Genomic DNA, 25,397 nt, shown 5'->3' with positions numbered 1-25,397 from the left:
TCGATCAATATTTCAGAGGATAACGCATATTAGGTCTAGGTTAGGCCTTGAATTTGCCCTCATCTGACTCATAATTTCGCATTCTGCACATTCTTGTTGAACAGATCCCATGTTTTTTCTGGTTTGGACCACGTAGAAATGTGGTACCACACTGAAACAGTAAATTAAACCTGGTTTCGATCAATATTTTAGAGGATAACCCATGTTAGGTCTAGGTTAGGCCTTGAATTTGCCCTCATCAGACTCATAATTTCGCATTCTTCACATACTTCTTGAACAGATCCTGGGTTTGTTCTGGTTTGGATCACGTACTAATGTGGTACCACCCAGAAACAGTCGATTAAACCAGGTTTCGATCAATATTTTAGATGATAACGCATGTTAGGACTAGGTTAGGCCTGGGATTTGCCCTCACCAGGCTCATTCTATCGCATTCTTCACATACTTGTTCAACAGATCCTGGGATTTTTCTGCTTTGGATCACGTAGTAATGTGGTACCACACTGAAAGAGACGATTAAACCTGGTTCCGATCAATATTTTTGAGGATAACGCATGCTAGGTCTACGTTAGGTGTGGGATTTGTTCGCATCAGGCTCATACCTTCGCTTATTTCTCATACTTGATGGCCAGATTCTGGGCTTTTTCTGGTTTGGATCACGTAGTAATGTGGTACCACACTGAAACAGTCGACTAAACCTGGTCTCGATCAGTATTTTAGAGGATAACGCATGTTAGGTCTGGATTAGGTCTGGGATTTGACCTCATCAGGGTCATACTTTCGCATACTTCTCATACTTGTTGGCCTGATCCTGGGCTTTTTCTGGTTTGGATCACGTAGTAATGTGGTACCAGACTGAAACAGTCGACTAAACCTGGTCACGATCAGTATTTTAGAGGATAACGCATGTTAGGTCTGGATTAGGTCTGGATTAGGTCTGGGATTTGCCCTCATCAGTCTCATACTTCCGCATTCTTCACATACTTCTTGATCAGATCCTGGGTTTTTTCTGGTTTGGATCACATAGTAGTGTGGAACCTCACCGAAACAGTCGATTAAACATGGTTTTGATCAATATTTTAGAGGATAACTCTTGTTAGGTCAGAGTTGGGTCTAGGATTTGCCCTCATCAGTCTCATACTTCCGCATTCTTCACATACTTCTTGATCAGATCCTGGTTTTTTTCTGGTTTGGATCACATAGTAGTGTGGTACCTCACTGAAACAGTCGATGAAACCTGGTCTCGATCAATATTTTAGAGGATAACGCAAGTGAGGTCTGGAACCCCCGGCTGCTGGAGGACGTGGTCAATACACTCTTCCCAATTGGGGAGAGGGGACCGCGTCCTCCGGCGGCGGCGGCTGTCCCAGTGGAGTGGACGGCCGAGCTGGGGGTCACGCAGGAGGAGCTGGCAGCGGCCATCAGGCGGCTCGGGGTTCGTAACACGGCCCCGGGTCCGGATGGTGTGCCCGGCCGGGTTTGGGTCTTGACCCAGGGCGTTCTTGGGGCCGACCTCAGGCGGTTGTTCGACCGCTGCCTGAGGGACGGGCGATTCCCCCCCAGTTGGAAGGTGGCGAGGATGGTCCTCCTCCGGAAGGAGGGTCGGCCCGCGGAGTCTCCTTCCGCATACCGGCCCATTTGTCTCCTCGACGAGGTGGGCAAGCTCTTCGAGCGTGTGATTGCTGCCCGCCTCGTCGAGCACCTGTCGCGGGGTGATCCCGGTCTGGCCGACTGCCAGTTCGGTTTCCGGGGGGGCCGATCGACTATCGACGCGATAGGTCGTGTGAGGGCCCTCTCGGAGGCGGCCGTCTCCCGGGAGGGGTGGCATTGGAAATATCCTTGGATATTGCCAATGCCTTTAACACCCTCCCCTGGGAAGAGATAAGGAGGGGACTCGAATATCATCGAGTCCCCCCTTGTCTCAGGGCGGTCGTCGGGGATTATCTCCGCGGCAGGTGGATCGAGTATCTGGGCCGGGATGGTGATATGCGGAGGGAGGTGTACTGCGGTGTTCCGCAGGGGTCAGTCCTCGGACCACTCCTGTGGAACATCGCGTACGACTCGGTGTTGCGGGCCGGCCTCCCCGACGGCGTCAGCACGGTGTGTTATGCGGATGACACACTGGTGCTGGCCGTCGGGGCGCACTGGGGGAGGGCCATGCGTCGCGCGGAGGAGGGGTCGCAACGCGTCGTCGACCGGATCAGGGGGATGGGGATGACGGTGGCGGTCCATAAGACCGAGGTGATTGCGTTTCATTCACCTCGGCAGGATCCGCCACCACCTCTGATCCGGGTGGGTGGGGCTGACATCGAGGTGAAGCCCCAGATCAGGTATCTAGGGCTGATACTCGATAGCCACTGGCGTTTCGAGGAGCATTTCCGCTGGTTGGTCCCCCGGTTGGAAAGGATGGTTGCGGCTCTGGGCCGGATCCTGCCCAACCTGGGGGGCCCGGCGGGCCGAGTTCGTCGCCTCTATGTGCAATGGTCCAGTCGGTGGCCCTATACGGGGCCCCCGTCTGGGCGGACGACCTGGCTGCCTCCCGGCGCAGCATGACTATGCTGCGTCGGGTGCAGAGGCACATGGCGCTCAGGGTCGTCCGCGGGTATCGGACCATGTCACATGAGGCGGCGACGGTTCTAGCGGGGATGCCGCCCATGGACCTGCTCGCGCGGTCGCACGCGGTGATGTACCGGCACCGCGTCGACCGTCGCACGGGGGTGGGGGCGGTCCCGAGCGGGCAGGAACCTGCTTGGGGCGATTTGAAGCGCCAAGCCCGGCAGTCCGTGTTGCTCGCGTGGCAGGAGCGGCTGGCTCTTCCAACCGCGGGGCACCGGACTGTCGGGGCTGTTCGGCCACTCCTGAAGGAGTGGCTGGACAGAGGCCATGGCAGCCTCACCTACCGGCTGGCACAGGTATTTTCCGGGCATGGCAGCTTCGGAAGATACCTGTGCCGGATAGGGAAGGAGCCGACGGCGCGTTGCTGCCACTGCGACGCTGAGCAGGACACGGCGGATCATACCCTGGAGGTATGCCCCGCGTGGGAGGGGGAGCGCCGTGTCCTGGTCGGCGTCGTCGGGCGGGATGTGTCGCTGCCGGGCGTGGTGCGCGCCATGCTCGGCAGCGAGGAGAAGTGGAGAGCCGTGGCCTCCTTCTGCGAGAACGTAATGTTGCAGAAGGAGGCCGCGGGGAGGGAGCGCGCCGCTGAAGCTCGCGCTCGTGCGGTGGCCCGAGGTCGTCGCCCGGTCGCGAGGCGTCGCGGGCGGCCGCCTCGGCGTGGCGGATGACCTAGGCTGGGAGGGGGGTCCTGAGCGGACCCTCCTCCCGCCAGGCGGCGCCGGGTCGGACCGGTTGGGGGTAGGAGTGCCTCCCCCTACCGGTCCGACGCAAGGGGGGCACCCTCGGCGGTCTGGTGCGGCCATGAACGCCCGGCCGTCGAGGGGTGGAAACGGGGTCGCGGGCGGTTGCGAGTTGGGGCTCGCAGCCGCCACTAAACGCGGCCCCGGGACGGATAGCGGCGGGATGGAGTGGCCCCGTCCCGCCGCTATGAGGCAGTGTGTCTACTGGGGGGACCGATTGTCCCCCCGGGGGATGGGCGCGAAAGCGCGGGCACGGGGAGGATACCGGAAGAATGCTTCGAGCGATTCCCGGTATCCTCCCAAAGCGTGCCGAAGGGTCACCGTGGGGTTTTTAGTGGGTAGGTCCCGCGCCTGTCGTTGTACGGGCGCGGGGAATCCCACACACCCCTCCCACCTCTCCCCAAGGAGGTGGGAGGGAGTCATTCGAAGATTTTCCCCACGACAAAAAAAAAAAAAAAAAAAAAAAAAAAGTGAGGTCTGGAATAGGTCTGGGATTTGCTCACATGAGGCTCATACTTTCGCATTTTTCACATACATGTTGAACAGATCCCGGGTTTTCTCTGGTTAGGATCACGTAGTTATATGGTACCACACTGAAACTTTTGATTAAACCTGACCGCGATCAATATTTTAGAGGATATCGCATGTTAGGTCAGAGTTGGGTCTAGGATTTGCCCTCATCAGGCTCACACTTTCATATATTTCTCATACTTGATGGCCAGATTCTGGGCTTTTGCTGGTTTGGATCACGTAGTAATGTGGTACCACACTGAAACAGTCGACTAAAGCTGGTCTCGATCAGTATTTTAGAGGATAACGCATGTCAGGTCCGGATTAGGTCTGGATAAGTTCTGGGATTTGCCCCCATCAGTCTCATACTTCCGCATTCTTCACATACCTCTTGAACAGATCCTGGGTTTTTTCTGGTTTAGATCACATAGTAGTGTGGTACCACACTGAAACAGTCGATTAAACATGGTTTTGATCAATATTTTAGAGGATAACTCATGTTAGGTCAGAGTTGGGTCTAGGATTTGCCCTCATCAGGCTCATACTTTCGCATATTTCTCATAGTTGTTAGCCAGGTCATTTGCTCTTTCTGGTTTGGATCACATAGAAATGTGGTACCACACTGAAATAGTCAATTAATCCTGGTTTCGATCAATATTTTTGAGGATAACGCATGTTAGGTCTAGGTGAGGCCTTGAATTTGCCCACATCAGACTCATAATTTCGCATTCTTCACATACTTGTTGAACAGATCCTGGGATTTTTCTGCTTTGGATCACGTAGTAATGTGGTACCACACTGAAAAAGACGATTAAACCTGGTTCCGATCAATATTTTTGAGGATAACGCATGCTAGGTCTACGTTAGGTGGGGGATTTGCTCGCATCAGGCTCACACCTTCGCTTATTTCTCATACTTGATGGCCAGATTCTGGGCTTGTTCTGGTTGGGATCACACAGTAATGTGGTTCCACACTGAAACAGTCCATTAAACCTGGTTTCGAACGATATCTTAGAGGATATCGCATGTTAGGTCTGTGTTCGGTCTGGATTAGGTCTGGGATTTGCCCTCATCAGTCTCATACTTCCGCATTCTTCACATACTTCTTAAACAGATCCTGTGTTTTTTGTGGTTTGGATCACATAGTAGTGTAGTACCACACTGAAACAGTCGATTAAACATGGTTTTGTTCAATATTTTAGAGGATGACTCATGTTAGGTCATAGTTGGGTCTAGGATTTGCCCTCATCAGGCTCATACTTTCGCATATTTCTCTTACTTGTTAGCCAGATCCTTTGCTCTTTCTGGTTTGGATCACATAGAAATGTGGTACCACACTGAAACAGACAATTAAACCTGGTTTCGATCAATATTTTAGAGGATAACGCATGTTAGGTCTGGATTAGGTTTGGATTAGGTCTGGGATTTGCCCTCTTCAGTCTCATACTTTCGCAATCTTCACAAACTTCTTGAACAGATCCTGGGTTTGTTCTGGTTTGGATCAAATAGTAATGTGGAACCACCCAGGAACAGTCGACTAAACCTGGTCACGATCTGTATTTTAGAGGATAACGCATGTTAGGTCTAGGTTAGGTCTGAGATTTGCTCTCATCAAGCTCATACTTTCGCATATTTCTCATACTCGATGGCCAGATTCTGGGTTTTTTCTAGTTTGGATGACATAGTAGTGTGGTACCACACTGCAACAGTCGATTAAACATGGTTTCGATCAATATTTTAGAGGATAACGCATGTTAGGTCTAGGTTAGGTCTGGGATTTGACCTCATCAGGCTCATACTTTCGCATATTTCTCATACTTGATGGCCAGATTCTGGGCTTCTTCTGGTTTGGATCACGTAGTAATGTGGTGCCACACTGAAACAGTCGAATAAACCTGGTCTCGATCAGTATTTTAGAGGATAACGCATGTTAGGTCTGGATTAGGTCTGGGATTTGACCTCATCAGGGTCATACTTTCGCATACTTCTCATACTTGTTGGCCTGATCCTGGGCTTTTTCTGGTTTGGATCACGTAGTAATGTGGTACCAGACTGAACCAGTCCATTAACCCTGGTCTCGATCAATATTTTAGAGGATAACTCATGTTAGGTCAGAGTTGGGTCTAGGATTTGCCCTCATCAGGCTCATACTTTCGCATATTTCTCTTACTTGTTAGCCAGATCCTTTGCTCTTTCTGGTTTGGATCACACAGAAATGTGGTACCACACTGAAACAGTCAATTAAACCTGGTTTCGATCAATATTTTAGAGGATAACGCATGTTAGGTCTGGATTAGGTCTGGATTAGGTCTGGGATTTGCCCTCTTCAGTCTCATACTTTCGCATTCTTCACATACTTGTTGAACAGATCCTGGGATTTTTCTGCTTTGGATCACGTAGTAATGTGGTACCACACTGAACCAGTACATTAACCCTGGTCTCGATCAATATTTTAGAGGATAACGCATGTTAGGTCTGGATTAGGTCTGGATTAGGTCTGGGATTTGCTCTCATCAGGCTCATACTTTCGCATATTTCTCATACTTTATGGCCAGATTCTGGGTTTTTTCTGGTTTAGATCACATAGTAGTGTGGTACCACACTGAAACAGTCGATTAAACATGGTTTTGATCAATATCTTAGAGGATAACTCATGTTAGGTCAGAGTTGGGTCTAGGATTTGCCGTCATGAGGCTCATACTTTCGCATATTTCTCTTACGTGTTAGCCAGATCCTTTGCTCTTTCTGGTTTGGATCACATAGAAATGTGGTGCCACACTGAAACAGTCAATTAAACCTGGTTTCGATCAATATTTTAGAGGATAACTCATGTTAGGTCTGGATTAGGTCTGGATTAGGTCTGGGATTTGCCCTCTTGAATCTCATACTTTCACATTCTTCACAAACTTCTTGAACAGATCCTGGGTTTGTTCTGGTTTGGATCACATAGTAATGTGGTACCACCCAGAAACAGTCGACTAAACGTAGTCTCGATCAGTATTTTAGAGGATAACGCATGTTACGTCTGGATTAGGTCTGGGATTTGACCTCATCAGGGTCATACTTTCGCATACTTCTCATACTTGTTGGCCTGATCCCGGGCTTTTTCTGGTTTGGATCACGTAGTAATGTGGTACCAGACTGAAACAGTCGACTAAACCTGGTCACGATCAGTATTTCAGAGGATAACGCATGTTAGGTCTGGATTAGGTCTGGATTAGGTCTGGGATTTGCCCTCATCAGTCTCATACTTCCGCATTCTTCACATACTTCTTGATCAGATCCTGGGTTTTTTCTGGTTTGGATCACATAGTAGTGTGGTACCTCACTGAAACAGTCGATTAAACATGGTTTTGATCAATATTTTAGAGGATAACTCTTGTTATGTCAGAGTTGGGTCTAGGATTTGCCCTCATCAGTCTCATACTTCCGCATTCTTCACATACTTCTTGATCAGATCCTGGGTTTTTTCTGGTTTGGATCACATAGTAGTGTGGTACCACACTGAAACTTTTGATTAAACCTGACCGCGATCAATATTTTAGAGGATATCGCATGTTAGGTCAGAGTTGGGTCTAGGATTTGCCCTCATCAGGCTCATACTTTCGCATATTTCTCTTACTTGTTAGCCAGATCCTTTGCTCTTTCTGGTTTGGATCACATAGAAATGTGGTACCACACTGAAACAGTCAATTAATCCTGGTTTCGATCAATATTTTAGAAGATAACGCATGTTAGGTGTAGGTTTGGTCTGGGATTTGCTCTCATCAGGCTCATACTTTCGCATATTTCTCATACTTTATGGCCAGATTCTGGGCTTTTTCTGGTTTGGATCACGTAGTAATGTGGTACCACACTGAAAAAGACGATTAAACCTGGTTCCGATCAATATTTTTGAGGATAACGCATGCTAGGTCTACGTTAAGTGGGGGATTTGCTCGCATCAGGCTCATACCTTCGCTTATTTCTCATACTTGATGGCCAGATTCTGGGCTTGTTCTGGTTGGGATCACACAGTAATGTGGTTCCACACTGAAACAGTCCATTAAACCTGGTTTCGATTGATATTTTAGAGGATATCGCATGTTAGGTCTAGGTTAAGCCTCGGATTTGCCCTCATCAGGGTCATACTTTCATATTTTTCGCATACTTGTTGGCCAGATCTCGGGCATTTTCAGGTTTGGATCACGTGGTAATGTGGTATCACACTGAAACAGTCCATTAACCCTGGTTTCGATCAATATTTTAGAGGATAACGCATGTTAGGTCTGGATTAGGTCTGGGATTTGCCCTCATCAGTCTCATACTTCCGCATTCTTCACATACTTCTTGAACAGATCCTGGGTTTTTTCTGGTTTGGATCACATAGTAGTGTGGTACCACACTGAATCAGTCGACTAAACCTGGTCACGATCAATACTATAGAGGATAACGCATGTTAGGTCTAGGTTAGGTCTGGGATTTGCTCTCATCAGGCTCATATTTTCGCATATTTCTCATACTTGATGGCCTGATTCTGGGTTTTTTCTGGTTTTGATCGCGTAGTAATGTGGTACCACACTGAAACGGTCGACTAAAGCTGGTCTCGATCAGTATTTTCGAGGATAACGCATGTTAGGTCTGGATTAGGTCTGGATTAGGTCTGGGATTTGCCCTCATCAGTCTCATACTTCCGCATTCTTCAGATACTTCTTGAACAGATTCTGGGCTTTTTCTGGTTTGGATCACGTAGTAATGTGGTACCACAATGAAACAGTCTATTAAACCTGGTCTCGATCAGTATTTTAGAGGATAACGCATGTTAGGTCTGGATTAGGTCTGGATTAGGTCTGGGATTTGCCCTCATCAGTCGCATAGTTCCGCATTCTTCACAAACTTCTTGAACAGATCCTGGGTTTGTTCTGGTTTGGATCACATAGTAATGTGGTACCACCCAGAAACAGTCGACTAAACCTGGTCACGATCAATATTTTAGAGGATAACCCATGTTAGGTCTAGGTTAGGTCTGGGATTTGCTCTCATCAGGCTCATACTTTCGCATATTTCTCATACTTGATGGCCAGATTCTGGGCTTTTTCTGGTTTGGATCACGTAGTAATGTGGTACCACACTGAAACAGTCGACTAAACCTGGTCTCGATCAGTATATTAGAGGATAACGCATGTTAGGTCTGGATTAGGTCTGGGATTTGACCTCATCGGGGTCACACTTTCGCATACTTCTCATACTTGTTGGCCTGATCCTGGGCTTTTTCTGGTTTGGATCACGTAGTAATGTGGTACCAGACTGAAACAGTCGACTAAACCTGGTCACGATCAGTATGTTAGAGGAGAACGCATGTTAGGTCTGGATTAGGTCTGGGATTTGCCCTGATCAGTCTCATACTTCCGCATTCTTCACATACTTCTTGATCAGATCCTGGGTTTTTTCTTGTTTGGATCACATAGTAGTGTGGTACCTCACTGAAACAGTCGATTAAACATGGTTTTGATCAATATCTTAGAGGATAACTCATGTTAGGTCAGAGTTGGGTCTAGGACTTGCCCTCATCAGGCTCATACTTTCGCATATTTCTCTTACTTGTTAGCTAGATCCTTTGCTCTTTCTGGTTTGGATCACATAGAAATGTGGTACCACACTGAAACAGTAAATTAAACCTGGTTTCGATCAATATTTTAGAGGATAACGCATGTTAGGACTAGGTTAGGTCTGGGATTTGCTCTCATCAGGCTCATACTTTCGCATATTTCTCATACCTGATGGCCAGATTCTGGGCTTTTTCTAGTTTGGATCACGCAGTAATGTGGTACCACACTGAAACAGTCTATTAAACCTGGTATCGATCAATATTTTAGAGGATAGCGCAAGTTAGGTCTGGGATAGGTCTGGGATTTGCCCTCATGAGGCTCATACTTTCGCATTTTTCACATACTTGTTGAGCAGATCCTGGGTTTTTTCTGGTTTGGATCACATAGAAATGTGGTACCACACTGAAACAGTCAATTAAGCCTGGTTTCGATCAATATTTTAGAGGATAACGCATGTTAGGTCTAGGTTAGTTCTGGGATTTGCTCTCATCAGGTTCATACTTTCGCATATTTCTCATACTTGATGGCCAGATCCTTTGCTCTTTCTGGTTTGGATCACATAGAAATGTGGTACCACACTGAAGCAGTCAATTAAACCTGGTCACGATCAGTATGTTAGAGGATAACGCATGTTAGGTCTGGATTAGGTCTGGGATTTGCCCTCATCAGTCTCATACTTCCGCATTCTTCAGATACTTCTTGAACAGATTCTGGGCTTTTTCTGGTTTGGATCACGTAGTAATGTGGTACCACAATGAAACAGTCGATTAAACCTGGTCTCGATCAGTATTTTAGCGGATAACGCATGTTAGGTCTGGATTAGGTCTGGATTAGGTCTGGGATTTGCCCTCATCAGTCGCATATTTCTGCATTCTTCACATACTTCTTGAACAGATCCTGGGTTTTTTCTGGTTTGGATCACATAGTAGTCTGGTACCACACTGAAACAGCCGACTAAACCTGGTCACGATCAATATTATAGAGGATAACGCATGTTAGGTCCGGGTTAGGTCTGGGATTTGCTCTCATCAGGCTCATGCTTTCGCATAATTCTCATACTTGATGGCCAGATTCTGGGTTTTTTCTGGTTTTGATCGCGTAGTAATGTGGTACCACACTGAAACGGTCGACTAAAGCTGGTCTCGATCAGTATTTTCGAGGATAACGCATGTTAGGTCTGGATTAGGTCTGGATAAGGTCTGGAATTTGCCCTCATCAGTCTCATACTTCCGCATTCTTCAGATACTTCTTGAACAGATCCTGGGTTTTTTCTGGTTTGTATCACATAGTAGTGTGGTACCACACTGAAACAGTCGATTAAACATGGTTTTGATCAATATTTCAGAGGATAACTCATGTTAGGTCGGAGTTGGGTCTAGGATTTGCCCTCATCAGGCTCATACTTTCGCATATTTCTCTTACTTGTTAGCCAGATCCTTTGCTCTTTCTGGTTTGGATCACATAGAAATGTGGTACCACACTGAAACAGTCAATTAAGCCTGGTTTCGATCAATATTTTAGAGGATAACGCATGTTAGGTCTAGGTTAGGTCTGGGATTTGCTCTCATCAGGCTCATACTTTCGCACATTTCTCATACTTGATGGCCAGATTCTGAGCTTTTTCTGGTTTGGATCACGTAGTAATGTGGTACCACACTGAAACAGTCGACTAAACCTGGTCTCGATCAGTATGTTAGGGGATAACGCATGTTAGGTCTGGAGTAGGTCCGGGATTTGCCCTCATCAGTCTCATAATTTCGCATTCTTCACATACTTCTTGAACAGATCCTGGGTTTGTTCTGGTTTGGATCACATAGTAATGTGGTACCACCCAGAAACAGTCGATTAAACCAGATTTCGATCAATAGTTTAGATGATAACGCATATTAGGGCTAGATTAGGCCTGGGATTTGCCCTCACCAGGCTCATACTTTCGCATTCTTCACATACTTGTTGAACAGATCCTGGGATTTTTCTGCTTTGGATCACGTAGTAATGTAGTACCACACTGAAAGAGACGATTAAACCTGGTTCCGATCAATATTTTTGAGGATAACGTATGCTAGGTCTACGTTAGGTGTGGGATATGCTCGCATCAGGCTCATACCATCGCTTATTTCTCATACTTGATGGCCAGATTCTGGGCTTTTTATGGTTGGGATCACACAGTAATGTGGTTCCACACTGAAACAGTCCATTAAGCCTGGTTTCGATCGATATTTTAGAGGATATCGCATGTTAGGTCTAGGTTAAGCCTGGGATTTGCCCTCATCAGGGTCATACTTTCACATTTTTCGCATACTTCTTGGCCAGATCTCGGGCATTTTCAGGTTTGGATCACGTGGTAATGTGGTATCACACTGAAACAGTCCATTAACCCTGGTCTCGATCAATATTTTAGAGGATAACGCATGTTAGGTCTGTGTTCGTTCTGGATTAGGTCTGGGATTTACCCTCATCAGTCTCATACTTCCGCATTCTTCATATACTTCTTGAACAGATCCTGTGTTTTTTGTGGTTTGGATCACATAGTAGTGTGGTAGCACACTGAAACAGTCGATTAAACATGGTTTTGATCAATATTTTAGAGGATGACTCATGTTAGGTCAGAGTTGGGTCTAGGATTTGCCCTCATCAGGCTCATAATTTCGCATTCTTCACATACTTGTTGAGCAGATCCCATGTTTTTTCTGGTTTGGATCACGTAGAAATGTGGTACCACACTGAAACAGTCCATTAACCCTGGTCTCGATCAATATTTTAGAGGATAACGCATGTTAGGTCTGTGTTCGGTCTCGATTAGGTCTGGGATTTGCCCTCATCAGTCTCATACTTCCGCATTCTTCACATACTTCTTGAACAGATCCTGGGTTTTTTGTGGTTTGGATCACATAGAAATGTGGTACCACACTGAAACAGTCAATTAAACCTGGTTTCGATCAATATTTTAGACGATAACGCATGTTAGGTCTAGGTTAAGTCTGGGATTTGCTCTCATCAGGCTCATACTTTCGCATATTTCTCATACTCGATGGCCAGATTCTGGGTTCTTTCTGGTTTTGATCGCGTAGTAGTGTGGTACCACACTGAAACAATCGACTAAAGCTGGGCTCGATCAGTATTTTCGAGGATAACGCATGTTAGGTCTGGATTAGGTCTGGGATTTGCCCTCATCAGTCTCATACTTCCGCATTCTTCAGATACTTCTTGAACAGATCCTGGGTTTTTTCTTGTTTGGATCACATAGTAGTGTGGTACCACACTGAAACAGTCGATTAAACATGGTTTCGATCAATATTTTAGAGGATAGCGCATGTTAGGTCTAGGTTAGGCCTGGGATTTGCCCTCACCAGGCTCATACTTTCGCATTCTTCACATACTTGTTGAACAGATCCTGGGATTTTTCTGCTTTGGATCACGTAGTAATGTGGTACCACACTGAAAGAGACGATTAAACCTGGTTTCGATCGATATTTTAGAGGATATCGCTTGTTAGGTCTAGGTTAAGCCTGGGATTTGCCCTCATCAGGGTCATACTTTCACATTTTTCGCATACTTGTTGGCCAGATCTCGGGCATTTCCAGGTTTGGATCACGTGGTAATGTGGTATCACACTGAAACAGTCCATTAACCCTGGTCTCGATCAATATTTTAGAGGATAACGCATGTTAGGTCTGTGTTCGGTCTAGATTAGGTCTGGGATTTGCCCTCATCAGTCTCATACTTCCGCATTCTTCACATACTTCTTGAACAGATCCTGTGTTTTTTGTGGTTTGGATCACATAGTAGTGTAGTAGCACACTGAAACAGTCGATTAAACATGGTTTTGATCAATATTTTAGAGGATGACTCATGTTAGGTCAGAGTTGGGTCTAGGATTTGCCCTCATCAGGCTCATATTTTCGCATATTTCTCATACTTGATGGCCTGATTCTGGGTTTTTTCTGGTTTTGATCGCGTAGTAATGTGGTACCACACTGAAACGGTCGACTAAACCTGGTCACGATCAATATTTTAGAGGATAACCCATGTTAGGTCTAGATTAGGTCTGGGATTTGCCCTCATCAGTCTCATACTTCCGCATTCTTCAGATACTTCTTGAACAGATCCTGGGTTTTTTCTTGTTTGGATCACATAGTAGTGTGGTACCACACTGAAACAGTCGATTAAACATGGTTTCGATCAATATTTTAGAGGATAGCGCATGTTAGGTCTAGGTTAGGCCTGGGATTTGCCCTCATCAGTCTCATACTTCCGCATTCTTCACATACTTCTTGAACAGATCCTGGGTTTTTTCTGGTTTGGATCACATAGTAGTGTGGTACCACACTGAATCAGTCGACTAAACCTGGTCACGATCAATACTATAGAGGATAACGCATGTTAGGTCTAGGTTAGGTCTGGGATTTGCTCTCATCAGGCTCATATTTTCGCATATTTCTCATACTTGATGGCCTGATTCTGGGTTTTTTCTGGTTTTGATCGCGTAGTAATGTGGTACCACACTGAAACGGTCGACTAAAGCTGGTCTCGATCAGTATTTTCGAGGATAACGCATGTTAGGTCTGGATTAGGTCTGGATTAGGTCTGGGATTTGCCCTCATCAGTCTCATACTTCCGCATTCTTCAGATACTTCTTGAACAGATTCTGGGCTTTTTCTGGTTTGGATCACGTAGTAATGTGGTACCACAATGAAACAGTCTATTAAACCTGGTCTCGATCAGTATTTTAGAGGATAACGCATGTTAGGTCTGGATTAGGTCTGGATTAGGTCTGGGATTTGCCCTCATCAGTCGCATAGTTCCGCATTCTTCACAAACTTCTTGAACAGATCCTGGGTTTGTTCTGGTTTGGATCACATAGTAATGTGGTACCACCCAGAAACAGTCGACTAAACCTGGTCACGATCAATATTTTAGAGGATAACCCATGTTAGGTCTAGGTTAGGTCTGGGATTTGCTCTCATCAGGCTCATACTTTCGCATATTTCTCATACTTGATGGCCAGATTCTGGGCTTTTTCTGGTTTGGATCACGTAGTAATGTGGTACCACACTGAAACAGTCGACTAAACCTGGTCTCGATCAGTATATTAGAGGATAACGCATGTTAGGTCTGGATTAGGTCTGGGATTTGACCTCATCGGGGTCACACTTTCGCATACTTCTCATACTTGTTGGCCTGATCCTGGGCTTTTTCTGGTTTGGATCACGTAGTAATGTGGTACCAGACTGAAACAGTCGACTAAACCTGGTCACGATCAGTATGTTAGAGGAGAACGCATGTTAGGTCTGGATTAGGTCTGGGATTTGCCCTGATCAGTCTCATACTTCCGCATTCTTCACATACTTCTTGATCAGATCCTGGGTTTTTTCTTGTTTGGATCACATAGTAGTGTGGTACCTCACTGAAACAGTCGATTAAACATGGTTTTGATCAATATCTTAGAGGATAACTCATGTTAGGTCAGAGTTGGGTCTAGGACTTGCCCTCATCAGGCTCATACTTTCGCATATTTCTCTTACTTGTTAGCTAGATCCTTTGCTCTTTCTGGTTTGGATCACATAGAAATGTGGTACCACACTGAAACAGTAAATTAAACCTGGTTTCGATCAATATTTTAGAGGATAACGCATGTTAGGACTAGGTTAGGTCTGGGATTTGCTCTCATCAGGCTCATACTTTCGCATATTTCTCATACCTGATGGCCAGATTCTGGGCTTTTTCTAGTTTGGATCACGCAGTAATGTGGTACCACACTGAAACAGTCTATTAAACCTGGTATCGATCAATATTTTAGAGGATAGCGCAAGTTAGGTCTGGGATAGGTCTGGGATTTGCCCTCATGAGGCTCATACTTTCGCATTTTTCACATACTTGTTGAGCAGATCCTGGGTTTTTTCTGGTTTGGATCACATAGAAATGTGGTACCACACTGAAACAGTCAATTAAGCCTGGTTTCGATCAATATTTTAGAGGATAACGCATGTTAGGTCTAGGTTAGTTCTGGGATTTGCTCTCATCAGGTTCATACTTTCGCATATTTCTCATACTTGATGGCCAGATCCTTTGCTCTTTCTGGTTTGGATCACATAGAAATGTGGTACCACACTGAAGCAGTCAATTAAACCTGGTCACGATCAGTATGTTAGAGGATAACGCATGTTAGGTCTGGATTAGGTCTGGGATTTGCCCTCATCAGTCTCATACTTCCGCATTCTTCAGATACTTCTTGAACAGATTCTGGGCTTTTTCTGGTTTGGATCACGTAGTAATGTGGTACCACAATGAAACAGTCGATTAAACCTGGTCTCGATCAGTATTTTAGCGGATAACGCATGTTAGGTCTGGATTAGGTCTGGATTAGGTCTGGGATTTGCCCTCATCAGTCGCATATTTCTGCATTCTTCACATACTTCTTGAACAGATCCTGGGTTTTTTCTGGTTTGGATCACATAGTAGTCTGGTACCACACTGAAACAGCCGACTAAACCTGGTCACGATCAATATTATAGAGGATAACGCATGTTAGGTCCGGGTTAGGTCTGGGATTTGCTCTCATCAGGCTCATGCTTTCGCATAATTCTCATACTTGATGGCCAGATTCTGGGTTTTTTCTGGTTTTGATCGCGTAGTAATGTGGTACCACACTGAAACGGTCGACTAAAGCTGGTCTCGATCAGTATTTTCGAGGATAACGCATGTTAGGTCTGGATTAGGTCTGGATAAGGTCTGGAATTTGCCCTCATCAGTCTCATACTTCCGCATTCTTCAGATACTTCTTGAACAGATCCTGGGTTTTTTCTGGTTTGTATCACATAGTAGTGTGGTACCACACTGAAACAGTCGATTAAACATGGTTTTGATCAATATTTCAGAGGATAACTCATGTTAGGTCGGAGTTGGGTCTAGGATTTGCCCTCATCAGGCTCATACTTTCGCATATTTCTCTTACTTGTTAGCCAGATCCTTTGCTCTTTCTGGTTTGGATCACATAGAAATGTGGTACCACACTGAAACAGTCAATTAAGCCTGGTTTCGATCAATATTTTAGAGGATAACGCATGTTAGGTCTAGGTTAGGTCTGGGATTTGCTCTCATCAGGCTCATACTTTCGCACATTTCTCATACTTGATGGCCAGATTCTGAGCTTTTTCTGGTTTGGATCACGTAGTAATGTGGTACCACACTGAAACAGTCGACTAAACCTGGTCTCGATCAGTATGTTAGGGGATAACGCATGTTAGGTCTGGAGTAGGTCCGGGATTTGCCCTCATCAGTCTCATAATTTCGCATTCTTCACATACTTCTTGAACAGATCCTGGGTTTGTTCTGGTTTGGATCACATAGTAATGTGGTACCACCCAGAAACAGTCGATTAAACCAGATTTCGATCAATAGTTTAGATGATAACGCATATTAGGGCTAGATTAGGCCTGGGATTTGCCCTCACCAGGCTCATACTTTCGCATTCTTCACATACTTGTTGAACAGATCCTGGGATTTTTCTGCTTTGGATCACGTAGTAATGTAGTACCACACTGAAAGAGACGATTAAACCTGGTTCCGATCAATATTTTTGAGGATAACGTATGCTAGGTCTACGTTAGGTGTGGGATATGCTCGCATCAGGCTCATACCATCGCTTATTTCTCATACTTGATGGCCAGATTCTGGGCTTTTTATGGTTGGGATCACACAGTAATGTGGTTCCACACTGAAACAGTCCATTAAGCCTGGTTTCGATCGATATTTTAGAGGATATCGCATGTTAGGTCTAGGTTAAGCCTGGGATTTGCCCTCATCAGGGTCATACTTTCACATTTTTCGCATACTTCTTGGCCAGATCTCGGGCATTTTCAGGTTTGGATCACGTGGTAATGTGGTATCACACTGAAACAGTCCATTAACCCTGGTCTCGATCAATATTTTAGAGGATAACGCATGTTAGGTCTGTGTTCGTTCTGGATTAGGTCTGGGATTTACCCTCATCAGTCTCATACTTCCGCATTCTTCATATACTTCTTGAACAGATCCTGTGTTTTTTGTGGTTTGGATCACATAGTAGTGTGGTAGCACACTGAAACAGTCGATTAAACATGGTTTTGATCAATATTTTAGAGGATGACTCATGTTAGGTCAGAGTTGGGTCTAGGATTTGCCCTCATCAGGCTCATAATTTCGCATTCTTCACATACTTGTTGAGCAGATCCCATGTTTTTTCTGGTTTGGATCACGTAGAAATGTGGTACCACACTGAAACAGTCCATTAACCCTGGTCTCGATCAATATTTTAGAGGATAACGCATGTTAGGTCTGTGTTCGGTCTCGATTAGGTCTGGGATTTGCCCTCATCAGTCTCATACTTCCGCATTCTTCACATACTTCTTGAACAGATCCTGGGTTTTTTGTGGTTTGGATCACATAGAAATGTGGTACCACACTGAAACAGTCAATTAAACCTGGTTTCGATCAATATTTTAGACGATAACGCATGTTAGGTCTAGGTTAAGTCTGGGATTTGCTCTCATCAGGCTCATACTTTCGCATATTTCTCATACTCGATGGCCAGATTCTGGGTTCTTTCTGGTTTTGATCGCGTAGTAGTGTGGTACCACACTGAAACAATCGACTAAAGCTGGGCTCGATCAGTATTTTCGAGGATAACGCATGTTAGGTCTGGATTAGGTCTGGGATTTGCCCTCATCAGTCTCATACTTCCGCATTCTTCAGATACTTCTTGAACAGATCCTGGGTTTTTTCTTGTTTGGATCACATAGTAGTGTGGTACCACACTGAAACAGTCGATTAAACATGGTTTCGATCAATATTTTAGAGGATAGCGCATGTTAGGTCTAGGTTAGGCCTGGGATTTGCCCTCACCAGGCTCATACTTTCGCATTCTTCACATACTTGTTGAACAGATCCTGGGATTTTTCTGCTTTGGATCACGTAGTAATGTGGTACCACACTGAAAGAGACGATTAAACCTGGTTTCGATCGATATTTTAGAGGATATCGCTTGTTAGGTCTAGGTTAAGCCTGGGATTTGCCCTCATCAGGGTCATACTTTCACATTTTTCGCATACTTGTTGGCCAGATCTCGGGCATTTCCAGGTTTGGATCACGTGGTAATGTGGTATCACACTGAAACAGTCCATTAACCCTGGTCTCGATCAATATTTTAGAGGATAACGCATGTTAGGTCTGTGTTCGGTCTAGATTAGGTCTGGGATTTGCCCTCATCAGTCTCATACTTCCGCATTCTTCACATACTTCTTGAACAGATCCTGTGTTTTTTGTGGTTTGGATCACATAGTAGTGTAGTAGCACACTGAAACAGTCGATTAAACATGGTTTTGATCAATATTTTAGAGGATGACTCATGTTAGGTCAGAGTTGGGTCTAGGATTTGCCCTCATCAGGCTCATACTTTCGCATATTTCTCTTACTTGTTAGCTAGATCCTTTGCTCATTCTGGTTTGGATCACATAGAAATGTAGTACCACACTGAAACAGTCAATTAAGCCTGGTTTCGATCAATATTTTAGAGGATAACGCATGTTAGGTCTAGGTTAGGTCTGGGATTTGCTCTCATCAGGCTCATACTTTCGCATATTTCTCATACTTGATGGCCAGATCCTTTGCTCTTTCTGGTTTGGATCACATAGAAATGTGGTACCACACTGAAGCAGTCAATTAAACCTAGTTCCGATCAATATTTTAGAGGATAGCGCATGTTAGGTCTAGTGTAGGTCTGGGAATTGCTCTCATCAGGCTCATACTTTCGCATATTTCTCATACTTGATGGCCAGATTCTGGGCTTTTTCTGGTTTGGATCACGTAGTAATGTGGTACCACACTGAAACAGTCGACTAAACCTGGTCTCGATCAGTATTTTAGAGGATAACGCATGTTAGGTCTGGATTAGGTCTGGATTAGGTCTGGGATTTGCCCTCATCAGTCTCATACTTCCGCATTCTTCAGATACTTCTTGAACAGATTCTGGGCTTTTTCTGGTTTGGATCACGTAGTAATGTGGTACCACAATGAAACAGTCGACTAAACCTGGTCTCGATCAGTATTTTAGAGGATAACGCATGTTAGGTCTGGATTAGGTCTGGATTAGGTCTGCGATTTGCCCTCATCAGTCGCATACTTCCGCATTCTTCACATACTTCTTGATCAGATCCTGGGTTTTTTCTGGTTTGGATCACATAGTAGTGTGGTACCTCACTGAAACAGTCGATTAAACATGGTTTTGATCAATATTTTAGAGGATAACTCATGTTAGGTCAGAGTTGGGTCTAGGACTTGCCCTCATCAGGCTCATACTTTCGCATATTTCTCTTACTTGTTAGCTAGATCCTTTGCTCTTTCTGGTTTGGATCACATAGAAATGTGGTACCACACTGAAACAGTCAATTAAACCTGGTTTCGATCAGTATTTTAGAGGATAACGCATGTTAGGTCTGGATTAGGTCTGGATTAGGTCTGGGATTTGCTCACATCAGGCTCATACCTTCGCATATTTCTCATACTTGATGGCCAGATCCTTTGCTCTTTCTGGTTTGGATCACGTAGAAATGTGGTACCACACTGAAACTGTCAATTAAACCTGGTTTCGATCAATATTTTAGAGGATAACTCATGTTAGGTCGGAGTTGGGTCTAGGATTTGCCCTCATCAGGCTCATACCTTCGCATATTTCTCTTACTTGTTAGCCAGATCCTTTGCTCTTTCTGGTTTGGATCACATAGAAATGTGGTCCCACAATGAAACAGTCGACTAAACCTGGTCTCGGTCAGTATTTTAGAGGATAACGCATGTTAGGTCTGGATTAGGTCTGGATTAGGTCTGCGATTTGCCCTCATCAGTCGCATACTTCCGCATTCTTCACATACTTCTTGAACAGATCCTGGGTTTTTTCTGGTTTGGATCACATAGTAGTGTGGTACCACACTGAAACAGTCGACTAAACCGGGTCACAATCAATATTATAGAGGATAACGCATGTTAGGTCTAGGTTAGGTCTGGGATTTGCTCTCATCAGGCTCATACTTTCGCATATTTCTCATACTTGATGGCCAGATTCTGGGTTTTTTCTGGTTTTGATCGCGTAGTAATGTGGTACCACACTGAAACGGTCGACTAAAGCTGGTCTCGATCAGTATTTCCGAGGATAACGCATGTTAGGTCTGGATTAGGTCTGGATAAGTTCTGGAATTTGCCCTCATCAGTCTCATACTTCCGCATTCTTCAGATACTTCTTGAACAGATCCTGGGTTTTTTCTGGCTTGAATCACATAGTAGTGTGGTACCACACTGAAACAGTCGATTAAACATGGTTTTGATCAATATTTTAGAGGATAACTCATGTTAGGTCGGAGTTGGGTCTAGGATTTGCCCTCATCAGGCTGATACCTTCGCATATTTCTCTTAATTGTTAGCCAGATCCTTTGCTCTTTCTGGTTTGGATCACATAGAAATGTGGTACCACACTGAAACAGTCAATTAAGCCTGGTTTCGATCAATATTTTAGAGGATAACGCATGTTAGGTCTAGGTTAGGTCTGGGATTTGCTCTCATCAGGCTCATACTTTCGCATATTTCTCATACTTGATGGCCAGATTCTGGGCTTTTTCTGGTTTGGCTCACGTAGTAATGTGGTACCACACTGAAACAGTCGACTGAAGCTGGTCACGATCAGTATGTTAGGGGATAACGCATGTTAGGTCTGGATTAGGTCTGGGATTTGACCTCATCAGTCTCATACTTCCTCATTCTTCACATACTTCTTGATCAGATCCTGGGTTTTTTCTGGTTTGGATCACATAGTAGTGTGGTACCTCACTGAAACAGTCGATTAAACATGGTTTTGATCAATATTTTAGAGGATAACCCATGTTAGGTCTAGGTTAGGCCTTGAATTTGCCCTCATCAGACTCATACTTCCGCATTCTTCATATACTTCTTGAACAGATCCTGTGTTTTTTGTGGTTTGGATCACATAGTAGTGTGGTAGCACACTGAAACAGTCGATTAAACATGGTTTTGATCAATATTTTAGAGGATGACTCATGTTAGGTCAGAGTTGGGTCTAGGATTTGCCCTCATCAGGCTCATAATTTCGCATTCTTCACATACTTGTTGAACAGATCCCATGTTTTTTCTGGTTTGGATCACGTAGAAATGTGGTACCACACTGAAACAGTCCATTAACCCTGGTCTCGATCAATATTTTAGAGGATAACGCATGTTAGGTCTGTGTTCGGTCTCGATTAGGTCTGGGATTTGCCCTCATCAGTCTCATACTTCCGCATTCTTCACATACTTCTTGAACAGATCCTGGGTTTTTTGTGGTTTGGATCACATAGAAATGTGGTACCACACTGAAACAGTCAATTAAACCTGGTTTCGATCAATATTTTAGAGGATAACGCATGTTAGGTCTAGGTTAAGTCTGGGATTTGCTCTCATCGGGCTCATACTTTCGCATATTTCTCATACTCGATGGCCAGATTCTGGGTTCTTTCTGGTTTTGATCGCGTAGTAGTGTGGCACCACACTGAAACAATCGACTAAAGCTGGTCTCGATCAGTATTTTCGAGGATAACACATGTTAGGTCTGGATTAGGTCTGGATAAGTTCTGGAATTTGCCCTCATCAGTCTCATACTTCCGCATTCTTCAGATACTTCTTGAACAGATCCTGGGTTTTTTCTGGTTTGTATCACATAGTAGTGTGGTACCACACTGAAACAGTCGATTAAACATGGTTTTGATCAATATTTTAGAGGATAACTCATGTTAGGTCGGAGTTGGGTCTAGGATTTGCCCTCATCAGGCTCATACCTTCGCATATTTCTCTTACTTGTTAGCCAGATCCTTTGCTCTTTCTGGTTTGGATCACATAGAAATGTGGTACCACACTGAAACAGTCAATTAAGCCTGGTTTCGATCAATATTTTAGAGGATAACGCATGTTAGGTCTAGGTTAGGTCTGGGATTTGCTCTCATCAGGCTCATACTTTCGCATATTTCTCATACTTGATGGCCAGATTCTGGGCTTTTTCTGGTTTGGCTCACGTAGTAATGTGGTACCACACTGAAACAGTCGACTGAAGCTGGTCACGATCAGTATGTTAGGGGATAACGCATGTTAGGTCTGGATTAGGTCTGGGATTTGCCCTCATCAGTCTCATACTTCCGCATTCTTCACATACTTCTTGATCAGATCCTGGGTTTTTTCTGGTTTGGATCACATAGTAGTGTGGTACCTCACTGAAACAGTCGATTAAACATGGTTTTGATCAATATTTTAGAGGATAACCCATGTTAGGTCTAGGTTAGGCCTTGAATTTGCCCTCATCAGACTCATACTTCCGCATTCTTCATATACTTCTAGAACAGATCCTATGTTTTTTGTGGTTTGGATCACATAGTAGTGTGGTAGCACACTGAAACAGTCGATTAAACATGGTTTTGATCAATATTTTAGAGGATGACTCATGTTAGGTCAGAGTTGGGTCTAGGATTTGCCCTCATCAGGCTCATAATTTCGCATTCTTCACATACTTGTTGAACAGATCCCATGTTTTTTCTGGTTTGGATCACGTAGAAATGTGGTACCACACTGAAATAGTCCATTAACCCTGGTCTCGATCAATATTTTAGAGGATAACGCATGTTAGGTCTGTGTTCGGTCTCGATTAGGTCTGGGATTTGCCCTCATCAGTCTCATACTTCCGCATTCTTCACATACTTCTTGAACAGATCCTGGGTTTTTTGTGGTTTGGATCACATAGAAATGTGGTACCACACTGAAACAGTCAATTAAACCTGGTTTCGATCAATATTTTAGAGGATAACGCATGTTAGGTCTAGGTTAACTCTGGGATTTGCTCTCATCAGGCTCATACTTTCGCATATTTCTCATACTCGATGGCCAGATTCTGGGTTCTTTCTGGTTTTGATCGCGTAGTAGTGTGGTACCACACTGAAACAATCGACTAAAGCTGGTCTCGATCAGTATTTTCGAGGATAACGCATGTTAGGTCTGGATTAGGTCTGGGATTTGCCCTCATCAGTCTCATACTTCCGCATTCTTCACATACTTCTTGATCAGATCCTGGGATTTTTCTGCTTTGGATCACGTAGTAATGTGGTACCACACTGAAAGAGACGATTAAACCTGGTTTCGATCGATATTTTTGAGGATAACGCATGTTAGGTCTAGGTTAAGTCTGGGATTTGCTCTCATCAGGCTCATACTTTCGCATATTTCTCATACTTGATGGCCAGATTCTGGGTTCTTTCTGGTTTTGATCGCGTAGTAGTGTGGTACCACACTGAAACAATCGACTAAAGCTGGTCTCGATCAGTATTTTCGAGGATAACGCATGTTAGGTCTAGGTTAGGCCTTGAATTTGCCCTCATCAGACTCATAATTTCGCATTCTTCACATACTTGTTGAACAGATCCCATGTTTTTTCTGGTTTGGATCACGTAGAAATGTGGTACCACACTGAAGCAGTCAATTAAACCTGGTTTCGATCAATATTTTAGAGGATATCGTTTGTTAGGTCTAGGTTAAGCCTGGGATTTGCCCTCATCAGGGTCATACTTTCACATTTTTCGCATACTTGTTGGCCAGATCTCGGGCATTTCCAGGTTTGGATCACGTGGTAATGTGGTATCACACTGAAACAGTCCATTAACCCTGGTCTCGATCAATATTTTAGAGGTTAACGCATGTTAGGTCTGTGTTCGGTCTAGATTAGGTCTGGGATTTGCCCTCATCAGTCTCATACTTCCGCATTCTTCACATACTTCTTGAACAGATCCTGGGTTTGTTCTGGTTTGGATCACATAGTAATGTGGTACCACCCAGAAACAGTCGACTAAACCTGGCCACGATCAATATTTTAGAGGATAACCCATGTTAGGTCTAGGTTAGGTCTGGGAGTTGCTCTCATCAGGCTCATACTTTCGCATATTTCTCATACTCGATGGCCACATTCTGGGCTTTTTCTGGTTTGGATCACGTAGTAATGTGGTACCACACTGAAACAGTCGACTAAACCTGGTCTCGATCAGTATTTTAGAGGATAACGCATGTTAGGTCTGGATTAGGTCTGTGATTTGACCTCATCAGGGTCATACTTTCGCATACTTCTCATACTTGTTGGCCTGATCCTGGGCTTTTTCTGGTTTGGATCACGTAGCAATGTGGTACCAGACTGAAACAGTCGACTAAACATGGTCACGATCAGTATTTTAGAGGATAACTCATGTTAGGTCAGAGTTAGGTCTAGAATTTGCCCCCATCAGTCTCATACTTCCGCATTCCTCACATACTTCTTGATCAGATCCTGGGTTTTTTCTGGTTTGGATCACATAGTAGTGTGGTACCTCACTGAAACAGTCGATTAAACATGGTTTTGATCAATATTTTAGAGGATAACTCATGTTAGGTTAGAGTTGGGTCTAGGATTTGCCCTCATCAGGCTCATACTTTCGCATATTTCTCTTAGTTGTTAGCCAGATTCTTTGCTCTTTCTGGTTTGGATCACATAGAAATGTGGTACCACAGTGAAACAGTCAATTAAACCTGGTTTCGATCAATATTTTAGAGGATAACGCAAGTTAGGTCTGGATTAGGTCTGGGATTTGCCCTCTTCAGTCTCAAACTTTCGCATTCTTCACATACTTCTTGAACAGATCCTGGGTTTGTTGTGGTTTGGATCACATAGTAATGTGGTACCACCCAGAAACAGTCGACTAAACCTGGCCACGATCAATATTTTAGAGGATAACGCATGTTAGGTCTAGGTTAGGCCTTGAATTTGCCCTCATCAGACTCATAATTTCGCATTCTTCACATACTTGCTGAACAGATCCCATGTTTTTTCTGGTTTGGATCACGTAGAAATGTGGTACCA

Source organism: Colletes latitarsis, chromosome 1 (genome assembly GCF_051014445.1).
Source record: "Colletes latitarsis isolate SP2378_abdomen chromosome 1, iyColLati1, whole genome shotgun sequence".
In the NCBI taxonomy this organism is placed as follows: Eukaryota; Metazoa; Arthropoda; class Insecta; order Hymenoptera; family Colletidae; genus Colletes; species Colletes latitarsis.
The sequence above is the reverse complement of the archived record's forward strand: the minus strand, read 5'-3'. Positions refer to the sequence as shown.